This window comes from Cavia porcellus, unplaced genomic scaffold (assembly GCF_034190915.1).
Source record: "Cavia porcellus strain 051 isolate PalLab524CR breed Dunkin Hartley unplaced genomic scaffold, mCavPor4.1 scaffold_11, whole genome shotgun sequence".
Classification (NCBI taxonomy): domain Eukaryota; kingdom Metazoa; phylum Chordata; class Mammalia; order Rodentia; family Caviidae; genus Cavia; species Cavia porcellus.
Genome location: NW_026947494.1, coordinates 17,962,250 through 17,972,848, shown reverse-complemented (window position 1 = coordinate 17,972,848; position 10,599 = coordinate 17,962,250). Strand labels below are relative to the sequence as shown.

The 10,599-nt window shown below is 32.8% G+C and overlaps 1 non-coding gene across 1 annotated transcript; it reads left to right on the top strand.

The window, feature by feature from the left end:
* The first annotated feature begins 781 nt into the window (after window positions 1-781).
* On the top strand, window positions 782-941 carry LOC111755164 (U1 spliceosomal RNA). Its single transcript, XR_002789745.2, has one exon. It is a non-coding gene; the product is annotated as a U1 spliceosomal RNA (small nuclear RNA).
* The last annotated feature ends 9,658 nt before the right edge of the window (window positions 942-10,599 follow it).

The following is a 10,599-nucleotide window of genomic DNA, read 5'->3' as shown; positions in this document are numbered from 1 at the left end:
GAGGTAAGACTATCAATAATTCATAAGTTTATGAGATCCATGAGTCCTGATTACATTCAGGCTTCATGAAAAAGAATTCACATAGCATTAGAGGTTTTTATTTATTTATTTATTTATTTTTTAAATCTTCTCCAACCCTCCTACCACTCGAGAACACAGCAGTCTTCCCCATCAGAAAATGTCTAAGGTATCACCTTAGAAGCAGAAAGAAAAGTCTTCAAAAAATGGAGAGCCCTCTAACACCTTGATTTGAAATTTTTCACCGTCTTGAATTGTGAGAAATATATTTCTGTCACTGTCAGATTCCTCAAATATAATTTTTTAGCCATTCATTGAAGTGTCTGAAGGTCACTGACCTGTGTGACCAGAATTCGGTCACTTGTAATGTTTCATACCACAGGGTTTGTTCAAATTTAAGAACAACTAAATAACAGTTCATAGTAGTTTTATACTTACAAAATTAACAAAGTTATTCTCAAAAATCTAAAAAAAAAGTGCAGTATTTAATAATCTTAGAAATATATCATTATATAATTTTGTTATTTTGAGTCAATGCTTTGTACAAAGAACTGAGATGGTGTCTTTCAGGCACCTCACATGGCCAGTTAAAGGAATCAGTCCACACAACTGAAACAACACAGATTAACATAGTGTTCTGCAGTAAAGTTACTTGAATAACACTAAGGAGTTTATTCTAAAATAACATTATGTGTGGTAAACATGTAAACCAATAACATTATTATAAAATGATCACATGAATATCATAAAAATAATAGCATAAATACTTTCCTGGTGGGGAGATACCATGATCGGGAAGGTGGTTTTCCCCGGGTAAGGCTTTTCCCCTGAACTCCAGATGTACTGACCCCTGTGATTGCCCCATATCCTGGAAACTCAGCTGCATAATTTGCAGTGGTGTGGGACTGTGTTCACATCGTGCTTTGAAAAACAAAACAAAACAAGGAACATATTTTGAAGCACTAAATACATTTTCACCAGTTTTATTCACTGCTGGAAGAGTTAATCAAAGCAAGCAGAAAGAGAAAGATATTAAAGACATTCAGAATGGAAAAAAAATCAATAGTCACTGTTTGAAGAATACACACACATGTATGATAGATAATATATGCATATATATATATATATATATATATATATATATATGGCAAAGCACCCCTCAATTGTATTAGAATTGAAAGTGAATTCTGTCAAATCTCAGGATACAAAATCTATATTTAAATATCAGTAATAGTATTTTATGAAAATAATGAATTATGTAAAATAGAAGTTAAGAAGATAATCCCACTTACCAGAGCTACATAACCACCCAGGGAAGGATAAATTTGGAAGCGAAAGATCTCTAAAATAAAAATTAAAACATTGTTGAAAGAAGTTGAATGAAGGTATTATGAACATATATTGAGAATGAAAAGTCTCTCAGTAAATTATTTGAAAATTGCTTATTCAGAGGGAAAATGATGATAATATATGTTTCTCACCAGTCAAAAAAAGCAGTAAATTAGAATCAAATGACAAAATAATCAAATTTGAAATATAAAAAACTGAAATTAGTAGAAAAAAAACATAGCAGGATACATGCTTCAGGATATACAAATGGTTTTTGTTTTTTGTTTTTTGTTTTTGTTTTTTTTTTTGATAGAAGACGATAAAAACACAGGAAACTAAAGCAAAAATGGGCAATGGGATTGCAGGGAACTGAAATCCCTCTGTGCAGCAAAGAGATCAATCACTGGAGTATAGAGACAACCTATAAAATGAGTGAAAAATTTAGAAAAATGTATATATGAGAAAGAATTAGTATTAAAAAATATAAGGAAATCAATTCAATAATGAAAAATCAAATAATTTTATTTAAAATTGGACAACATATAATAACAGTTATGTCAATAAACATGTAAATGACCAACAGTTGCTTGAAAAAGTGCTTAGCATCTCTAATCATTAACAAGATGCAAATTAAAACCATGCTGAATTAACTCACCAAGTTACAGTGATTATTATAAAAAAGTTTTAAAAAGCAAGTGTTTTTGATATGGACAAAGGAGAAGTTTTATACATAGTTGGTAGGAATGTAAATAAATTTAGAATTTATAAAAATAGTATGGTAAATCTTCAAAAAATTGCCAATTGAACTACTCTATGATCAACAATCTAACTTGGTTACATTATTAAAAGAATGAATTTGTGTGTTGAGTCTCCTCAGGCATAAAAGAATGAAATTCCATAATGTGTGACAAACAAATGGAACTGAAACTTATATAGATAAGTAAGTCAAACACAGAAAAATATTTACTGATTGTAGGTTTCATGAGTGGGTTAGAAACAGTGGATTTCATAAAGACTTAGGGATGAGATACCAGGTACCAGTGCTTGGGCTTTTAGGATGCAAGGGACTCATTGGGGGAAGGTGATTAATGGGTATTAATTTACAATTAGGAATGAATAAACTCTAGTGTGCAGTGTGATGGTTTTAGATACAACTAATGCAATGTATATGTAAAAAATTCAATAGAAACCATATTGAAAGTGTTCACTACACAGAAAGAAAATGTTTGACAAGACAGATGAGGCTGAGCTTCTCTGAACACATCTACATGTATTAAAGCATTACATTATATGCCATTATTAAGAGCAATTACTCAGTGTGTGCATGGATCAAAGCATTAGAAGGTATATTAGTGTTATGCACATATTTTATGTTTTCATTTATCAATTTAAAATAAATTTAAAAAATAACATAATAATACAAAATAATGTATTTGCTAAGATTTTATAAGGCTGATTGTAACCTTTTTATTTTTCACAATAATGTCATCATGAACACATGACTAATCTTATTCTGCAAAGTTTACATAGAGGCAATAGTCAGGAGGAATTTTCCAGATCAAAACTATTTCAGGGGGCTGGGGATTTAGCTGAGCAGCACCTGCCTTGCAAGCAGGCAGTTGTGGGTTCGATCCCTGGTACCGGCAAAAAGACAGAGACAAAAAAAAAAAAAAAAACCTATTTCATAAGACTACTGTCCCTTATGTCATTCATCAACAAATAAATTTTCTTTACATAGTGATTTGCTGCATTGTATATTGACTAAATGTGTTTATTAGAGCATATTTTCATAATTTACAAAAGAGTTACTTATTATTTGGTGATTTAATAACAATCTAATTTACTTCTATTTTCAATGTTTAATTTCATATTAATGCTTATCAAGTCACAGGGATCCCATCCAATCTTAATTTCAGTGCATTAAATTTTTGTGAACTTCTAGGCCGTTTTCAATTGCAGTTCTTTCAGCCACCTAAAATTACCATGCAGAATACACGGGGAGAAGCTTTAATGTATCATGAGTAAATATTCCTTCTGAACAAATCACATCACTAAGAGCACTTATTAATACACAAATGAACAGAAGCATTTGAAATCTCTTTGTGGTAGCTGAACATCATGCAAATACTGCATTTTAGAGAATGACTGATGTTTTCCAATGTATAATCCTCATCACGTTAAAGCAAAACTTGGTTCCTGCAAAAGAGCAGGATGCATTTTCTGACAGAAATTGATATTTCAATGCACTGAGAAAATGGACAAAACTTTGAGAAGCTTGTGCTCCTCTGATTGCCATATCTTTTACAGTAATGGTAGGTTGTGGCTGAAGCAACCACCCTCCAGAGTATCCAACCACAGAGGGAACACTCCCCCATCTCATCATGAGAGTTTTCTACCTTTGTATCCTTGTCCAACTTATGTCTGACAGTTGCAGAGATTCTGTTTTCCTGATTCTATCAGACAAGAGTGCGATGAATAACTGAAGGAAAAAATATTCTTAGCATCTTTAGGAGAATTTACAATAAGAAAGTGTGACAGACATGTGTGTTTTCGAGGCTCATTTGTTGGCAGACAAATTTTTGGTCTGTCTGTGTGCCTGTCCTGTCTATCACCCATGACTGTCATTGGTGAAAATCACAGCGGGCTAACTGGGGTAAGTTTGCCAGACTGGGTCCCCCCAAACTAGTGAGCGTGACTTCTATTTCCCTGTCTAGTGATCTTCGCTGCTGTTCATGGTGTATAGTGGATGCAGAGAATTGCTCTAACACAGTTTTAAATTAATTAAAACAGGAAAACACCGTCTATGAAATGAGATGTGTGTGTCCTGTTGGATTTAATAAAAGTATTTAAAATAAATTACTCATGACTTTGTGATTTGAATAGATTATATGATGCTCCCACCATGAAATATGGTTTTCTTTAAATTTTAACATCGTAAGTTTATGAAATAAATACACCTGTGAAAAGTCAGGTTTAAAAATTTCAATTTTTTAAGCCCTCAAAAATAATTATTAAATTTTCATGCCTTTCCTTTACCTCTCAAAATACTTATCACCAATATCAGGGACAGAATATCTGTAAACAGCAAAGCTAATTTAATTCTTCAACCAAGGAAAAATGCAATTTAAGTTTTATATAAAATTTTTTCTCAAATTTAATTTCCTCTGCCAGCAAGTTTTTAGAATGTCAATAGCAAAGTGCAACTGAACTTTTTCGGGTGCTTTGTGATCCTTAAGGTTTAAACATAGTGAATAAAATCTTATTTAGAATGAGCTTGCTTTAACACATCAGTAACTAGAAACATTTAAACAGAACTAGGAGCTCTTTGGCGTGGGGCGATGTAATAACCAGAGCAGAAAAGTAAGTGCGGTTGTTCCTTAAGAAACAGCAGAGGAATTACGAATTAGTCCAGGCTGTGTAGTGTGCATTGGCTCCCTGTAGGTAAGTGCTCTGCTATGATGAAAGCACAGGCGTGGTGCTAGACTTAATCAACTGGCGCCCTACACTTACTGCCTAATTTCCCAAGAGCTATTTTTCAGTCTCTTTATCTTGAATGTGTGTATGATAATAGAGGTTACCTCTCAGAATTGTGATGATGTGAGTTTGATATTACAACAAAAATTTTCTGTACATTCCAGACACAGTAAAATCCCCAGAGTGATTGTGCCCCAGAGTGATGTCGGAGATGGTGACCCAGATGAAGATGAACACTTTCAGTCCCTCAGGGATACTTAAGATTTGAATGGGATATTTTGGAAAATAATGGTACGTTTGTCTTCTGTGAATTAAACACAGATTTTTCGTATTTTTACTCACTATTTTAAAATCTGTTGATAGTAAGTTCATAAAGTGTTGAAAATATCATTGGAGGATGAGTTTCCAACACTGGAATAAGAAATTCTATGAGGCATCTGATTCATTTGGCATGGCTTAATTCTCTTATGCATAGTATAGCCCTTCAATAATTTAGTTTTGCTTTATGTTAAGGATAAAAGCCACAACTCTGCTACATATTAGCATCCAGTTTTGCTTTATGTTATTTCTTACTCCCATTCTATGCCTACATTTGCTTATAAAGAAAGTTGTTAAAATTTTTGAAATGAGATAGCAAAAAACTAATACAGTATTGTTCATAAACTTCACAATTTTTTCCTTGTGAAGAAATACATTCAAGACAGCACTGTTGGACCAGGTCTTTGGAATTTAAACTTGCTACTTTATCTTGTCAACTACTCATTCCAATTTCCACTTACTCAACTACTTTTATTTTCTTTTCTTCCTGTTTTCTTCATTCCCTATTTGTTTAGATTAAATAAACTTTCCTACCTAGCTTTGGATAACATTTTATCTCGAATATTGGCTGATCAGTTATGGCTCTTTTTTATTATTATAATCATTGTTGCTATTTATCATTGTTGTTATTGAGTAGTTGTTCTAGATTTTAAAATATGTGTCTTTGACCATAAGCTTCTTTCTCATAAACCAAGGCAACTGTAATCTTAAGACCTTGCAAAGAGCTTAGTGCTGGATAGATGTGAGAATTAATGTTTGAGCTTCATCCGGAGCACACGTCTATTATGTTGCCAGTAGCTTGAGTCAGTTGTGGAGGAAGTAGTTATACTCAGCAGTCAGGAAATAATAGGAATCAGGACTATCCCTTACCCCATAGTTACCAACACATCAGGTGTTCACCAAAGCATACTTCTTGCCCTATACTTTCATTTTCCCTTCCCACGTTGTCTTGTTTTTCCAGAACTTCAATAATTTACACATATATGTCAAATGGCACAATGTATTAGATGAAAATATTTGAACTGCAAGTTACAATTTTACTCATAAGTGATATAAATCAGACTTGCACATGTAAATGTTGCAATGGTTCTCCAGTGTGAGAAGCTGAAAGAGTAAATATGATCTAAGATGTACAATAGATACTGTGAAATTAGAAGAAACCATTCAAAACGAAAAAGAAACTGGGATGCGGATAGGAGAAAATAAGGAAGAGAAAGGATAACATACATATATATGTATATATATATATGTATATATGTTATATATGTAGTAATATATGTGACATATATTATATAGAGAGAAAATTTTTATTTCTAAATTTCAAATGTTGAAACTCTAACCCAAAAAATGATGGGATTGGTAAGTGTGACATCTAGTAGACCATTAACTTCTAAAATTAGTGTCCTCAGCAATTGGATGTAACTCTAGCAAAATGCCTAAGACTGGGTGATTGATAAAGAGAAATTTATTTCCTTTTGGTTTTAGAAGCTAGGAACACCAAGATCATGAAAATCAGAAATAATTCAAAGCACATGTAATAGAAGATACAATTCACAAAATAAAGTAACCACATGTGCCAGTTTAAAACATAATCTCATATGTTGGCAAAATGACCATAATGTGTTAGCATTCTTAAGAAATGTGCAGTTGATATACAAGGCTGATTTTCTGGGTGCAGAATATTTAATCTTCGATCAGAGATTCCAAAGTATGATATAAATTGATCTAACTAACAGAGTAAGAGGGCTTCAAGGGAAGACTGGGGGTGGGGGGAGGCGACCTGTGTAGAAAGTTCCTGATACTGAGTAGGCTAGACAGTTTTCTGAGACCTCTGATACTGTCAGCATAAGTGAATCCTTTCTCCTTTTAAATTGTTACTCCATTTGTTCTGTTACAACCATAGAAGTGTGGCAAATGCGAAGACTCTATTAAAGGTGCATATATACAGGAAAATCATCAAACACACACACGTTCATCATAGATGCCGAGACCAACCTCTCCTTTGTCTGTTTCCTCTCACTCTGTCACACCCCACCACACAACTCCTAAACATCACAGGGGGATGCTTTTAATCCTTTCCATTTTCCCATCTACACCAGCTTTCCCCTCAGATTCACACTTGAGGCATTTAAATATTATCATTAACTGCTCATATTTATCACAGATTATCTTTAATCATTATGAAAAGTTTAGTGAAGTTCCTCAGAGACCAAAAATGTTTCAAAAATAACTGAAAACCATTGCTCTACTTGTCCATCAAGAATGATGTGGTGAAATATAATAGATTTATCATTTAGCATTACGACAAAAATCTGAACATTTTCTGCAACTGTCTGATGGTCAGAATGATAGTTTTGGAACTATCTGCCTTATAAATATTCAAACGGAAATAAGAACTATACTGTGATAACTTTTAGTCATAAAATATACATTGCATATATATACACATTTATAGTAATCTTTTGAATCAACTTTTTAAAAGTCATGGAATGTAAAGATTATCAACAGTTGCAAAATGAAAATCACAAGTGCAAGCAAAAACTTGACATTTATATTTACTCTCTATGTTGTTTTCAAAGAAACATTTATAACACTAATTATTTTCCCTAGTGCTTTGCAACTCTACACATGGGTACAAAAACATTCTGTTCTGTTTATTTATCACAAACACAAAAGTATTGTAGGTGTTAAATAATTCACATGATGCCCAGAGCACACAGCCACATTACCAGAAAGATTGCCAAAGTGGGATACAATAACTTTTGAAATCAGAAAATATTCCTGTGGGGTTTTTCCTAGCTAACACTATTTTTTGTATTCTATTTATTTAATTTTGTTTTTTTGTTAAAAAGTAAAAATAAAATAAAATAAAGAAGGAGACTGAGATAAAAGAGGATATAACAACATAACAACACAGGTCAGAACAGAACAATTTAAGCAACATAGTGTTTCACCACAAGATAACCCAAAATAATAGTAGTTATCATAGTGTCATTTCCCCTGAAATATTTGAGTATAACTTTGTATACTATAACATCAAACTTATCAAGACAGTGTAAAATCATTAAAGAGAATGAAAATATAACAGGGTATTTAGAACCAACTAACAGAAAATGAACAATAGTTTCTATATTATCTCCTTGTCAATAAAATTTTGTTTATACTATCACATATAATAAAATACAATAAGATAAAACATGATAAAACCAATGGAGACAGAAGAACAAAAGCTTTATGGGACTTCAAAACAAGATGATATTAAATCAGAACTAGCTATTATGCTGTCTTGTTTTCTTGAAAATAGCTGTTCATACCATCACAGACAATAAAATCAAACAACACTGAATAAAATGATTCCAATTAATGAATGAAAACATTATTAGGCTTCAAAGAAATATAATGGAGAACCATGATTATCACATGTTTTATGTATTCTTATCATTTCTTATACTAGGGAAACTATTTGGTGTTTATTCGTGTGTTTGATTTATTTTGCTTTATGAATATGGTCTCAAACTGCACACATTTACTTATAAATATCTCATTGTGATCATTCTTTATAGCTGAGTGGTACTCTATTGTATAAAACTGCCAAAGCTTTTTTACCCATTCCTCAGTAGATGGACATTTATGTTGTTTCCAGGATCTGGATATTACTAACGGTGCTGTTATAAACATGGGAGTACATATATCACTGTGGTATGATGTTTTCAGTTCTTCTTGGAATATGCCTAGAAGTGGAATAGCTGGAACAAACGGGACTTCCACTCCCAGCTTCTTGAGAAATCTCCAGACTGACCTTCACAATGGTTGCACCAGTCTACAATCCCAGCAACAATATAGGAGAGTTCCTTTTCCCCACAACCTCTCCAGCACTTGTTATTGGTGGTTTTCTTGATACTGACCATTCTTTCAGGTGTGAAATAGAATCTCAGTGTGGTTTTGATTTGCATTTCTCTGATGGGTAATGATGATGAACATTTTTTCATGTATTTATTTGCCATTTGTATTTTTTCATCTGAGACCTGTGTATTCATCTCACATGCCCATTTTTGATTGGATCATTGAATTTTGGGGGTCTGATTTTTTATAACCTTTATATGTTTTACACAAAAGCCCTTTGTCTGAAGGACAGTTCACTAAGATTTTTTCCCAGTTTTTGGGTTTTCTTTTCACTATGCAGGAGATTTCTTTTGACATACAAAGCATTTTAATAAGAGATGATCCCAGTTATTTATTGGGAAGTATTTCCCGTGTGGTTTGAGTCCTGTTCATGAATTCTCTACCTACCCCTGTGTCTTCAAAGTTTACCCAGTCTTCCAATAGATTTAGTGTTTCTGTTTTAAAATTTAGATCTTTGATCCATTTAGATTTAATTTAGTACATGGTAATAGGCATGTGTTTAGTTTTATCTTTCTGCATAGGGAAAGCCAGTTTTTCCAAAACAATTTATTAAAGAGACAGTCCTTCCAGTGAAAATGGTTGGCCCCTTTATCAAAGATAAGGTGGTTGAGTGTGTTTGGGGTTGTGGTTTTATCTTCTAATCTATTCCATTGATCTTCAGCTCTCTTTTTATTCCAGTACTATGTTGATTTTACTACAGTTGTTTTGTAGTATAACTTCAAGTCAAGGATTGTGATGCCTCATGCCTTGGCTTTGCTGCTTAGAACTGTTTTTGCTAATCTAGGTCTCTTCTGGCTCCAGATGAATTTTACATGTGATTTCTTAAGATCTATGAGGTATGTTGATGGTATTTTTATTGGGATTGCATTGAATCTGTATAAGAGTTTGGAGAGGATGGCCAATTTTACAATATTTATTCTTCCTATCCTTGAGCAAGGGATGTCTTTCCACTATCTGAGATCCTCTTCAATTTCTTTTTTCTGTGCATTATAATTTTCTTTGTGTAGGTCTTTCACTTATTTTGTAAGAATGATTCCTAAATATTTCATTATTTTTTGATTCCATTGTGAAGGATGTGTTTTCTCTTATTTGTCTGCCAGTGATTTTGTTGTTAGTGTGCAGGGAAGCTATTGATTTCTGAGTATTTATTTTCTATCCAGTTACATCACTGAATTTATTTACTATATGTAAGAGTCTTTCAATGGAGTTTTGGGGATCTTCTATGTAGAGTATCATGTCATCTGCAAATAATGAGAATTTAACTTTTTTTCCCCTATTTTTACCACTTTTATTTCTCTCTCTCTTGTCTAATTGTTCTGGCTAGTATTTCCAGTACTGTATTAAATAGGAGCGGTGATAAGGTACATCCTTGTCTTGTGCCTGATTTTAAAGTAAAGGCCTTCAATTTTTTGCCATTTAATATGATGCTGGCTGTTGGTTTGTCATAGATGGCCCTTATTATATTGAGGTAAAGACCATCTATTCCAATTTTCTGTAAAGTTTTTATCACAAATGAATGTTGGACCTTATCAAAAGCTTTTTATGCTTCTATAGAAA